This window comes from Alosa pseudoharengus, unplaced genomic scaffold (genome assembly GCF_046254945.1).
Source record: "Alosa pseudoharengus isolate Yale_2024_CS ecotype anadromous, Long Island Sound unplaced genomic scaffold, YU_APseudo_1.1 YU_APseudo_1.1_scf_7, whole genome shotgun sequence".
Taxonomy (NCBI): domain Eukaryota; kingdom Metazoa; phylum Chordata; class Actinopteri; order Clupeiformes; family Clupeidae; genus Alosa; species Alosa pseudoharengus.
In genome coordinates this window covers 25,639,905-25,642,404 of record NW_027468859.1, presented here as the reverse complement: position 1 = coordinate 25,642,404, position 2,500 = coordinate 25,639,905, and the positions used below count along the sequence as shown (strand labels likewise).

The 2,500-nt window shown below is 42.0% G+C and overlaps 1 protein-coding gene across 1 annotated transcript in view; it reads right to left on the bottom strand.

The window, feature by feature from the left end:
* The window catches only part of nbas (NBAS subunit of NRZ tethering complex), a 233,879-nt gene that overhangs the window by 173,091 nt on the left and 58,288 nt on the right, over window positions 1-2,500 (bottom strand). The window lies entirely within an intron of this gene.

Sequence of the window (2,500 nt, the reverse complement as noted above, 5' to 3'; positions counted from 1 at the left end):
AGTGAGAGAGAGAGGGAGAAGGAGAGAAAGGGAGAGAGAGGGAGAGGGAGAGAAAGGGAGAGAGAGTGGGAGAGAGAGAGAGAGAGGGCAAGAAAGGGAGAGAGAGGGAGAGGGAGTGGGAGAGAGAGAGAGAGGGAGATAGAGAGAGAGGGAGAAGGAGAAGGAGAGAAAGGGAGAGAAAGGGAGAGAAAGGGAGAGAGAGGGAGAGAGAGGGAGAGAAAGGGAGAGAAAGGGAGAGAAAGGGAGAGAGGGAAAGGGAGTGGGAGAGAGAGAGAGAGGGAGAGAAAGATGGAGAGTAAGGAAGAGAGAGGGAGAGAGATAGGTCATAGAGTAGGGGTGGGTGATATGGACTACAATTCATATCCTGGTATTAGGCTGAATGGTGATTTGCAATACTGTATATATACTGACATTTCGAAACAGGTTAAATGTTTAGTTGTACTGTAAGTTAAATTTATATGCGAGATGTCACACGCAGTTCTGTTGACTGTGATCGAAATAGCATGCAAAGGCGAGATATCGTCCAATGTTTGACGAGACAGGTATCTAAAAAATAAAAAATAAATAAAAGACTTGAATTTCTCCTTGGGGATCAATAAAGTATCCATCTATCTATTTATCTATCTATGATGTAATGTTGATGAAAAACATGTAAAATAAAAATGATATAAACCAATACCAGTATATCAACTAAAGAAATACGATTATCTCTAAAGACTTATCTGTTCAGTTTAGAACGCCGCAAAGACAAAAGAGATGTCTATTGATTTTAGGACAAAGACAACATCTTCTCCAACCACCATCAGAGTACAGCCCATACAGTCTGTCACTGAGTATAAATATCTGGGGGTGGTCTTGGTCCTTGACCACAAACTAAAGCAGTATAAGGGCACAGAACTTATTCAGGGGAAAAAAGCAGCAAGGCTTTATTTTCTTAAAAAAAAACATTTTTCTTTTGATGTAGATCACAAAATGCTGAAGATGTTCTACAGTGTTTTTATTGAGAGTGTATTAACATTTTGCATCATATGCTGGTTTGGCAGCTTAACAGCAGCACAAAAGCACTCCCTAAGGAAAATAGTTACAACTGTCAGTAAACAGATTGGCATCAAAAGCACTCCTTAAGGAAAATAGTTACAACTGCCAGTAAACTGATTGGCATCAATTTGAGAAGCCTAGAGGACATCCATAGATCTAGATCGCTCGACAAAGCGGAGAAAATAATATCAGACCCTAGACACCCACTCTCCACTGCTTTTGAGCTGCTACCTTCAGGCTGCAGGTACCGGTATCCAGCCATCTCATTTATACCCCGAGTGATTATTTCTTTAAACAAATTCCTGCAAGATAGGATTAGGTCATGACCCTTTTTGTATCTCTGTTCAGCGGGTCTGGACAGTTTCATTCTTTCTTCTCTGTTTCTTTTTTTGTATTTGTACTAATACTGTATATTGTTGTATTCACTGGGAAAAAAGTTTCCCTACGGGGACAATAAAGCACTTAACTAACTGCCTAAGGGAGTCCAACGGAAAGTTAAAGGTTCTCTAAGCATGTTTGGGTAACGTCACTTCTGTTGATGTTTCAAACAAAACAGTGAGCTTGCTCACTCCTCCCTCCCATGCAATTGAAACTGACATGAACGTGCATCTCGTCGGTGATTGACCGGAACAGTTTGTTATGTTTTATAGTCCAGGTCCAGGTTTGTTATGTTTCATGGTCCAGGCTGGAACAGGCTGTTTTGGTTACCTTTTTTTACAGTGTATTCAGAGGACAGGGAGCTAGCGGATTGTGAGGAGATGTTTGCTGTATGTGACAAAAAGTGTTTTAGCTTAGAAACTGCGTAACAACGCTTAGAGCACCTTTAATGTTACAACTCACTTTAGTGTCCACGCCACGGTATGGCACGGACAATGCGAGAGCACGCAAATGAATGCACCTCAGATCAGAGTCTTTCTGGACTTGTCAACTGTGACTGCTTTCGGGGACTATGAGATGGCTATTTTTAACTGTTTTGGTGTGGGAAGTATACTGAGGCAAACTCTATCAAAATACAACAAATAGCTGAAGGATTCACAGATGTGTCTGGAGCGTATTGCTAGCTGGCTAGCCCCTCGAGAGAGAAAGAGAGAGAATGAGAGAGTGAGAGAGAGTGAGAGTCTCTGCCCCTCTAGAGAGAAAGAGAGAGAATGAGAGAGAGAGTGAGAGAGAGTGAGAGAGAATCTGTGCCCCTCTAGAGAGAAAGAGAAAGAGAGAGAGAGAGAGAGAGTGAGTGAAGGACTGAAAGAGAGGAAGAGGGGAAGGACTGGAAACATTGACAAGTTAAGACGGCTTCTCTTTGAAGAGGACTTGTGGTGATAATCTGGGACTAATTAGGAGACATCTAGACAATCAAACACATGCCTACACACCCACACGGCAACGACAAATCACATCGCACCACACACAAGAGAAATATTAACACATATTACACATGTATGCATGACATGGACATGGGATCTAC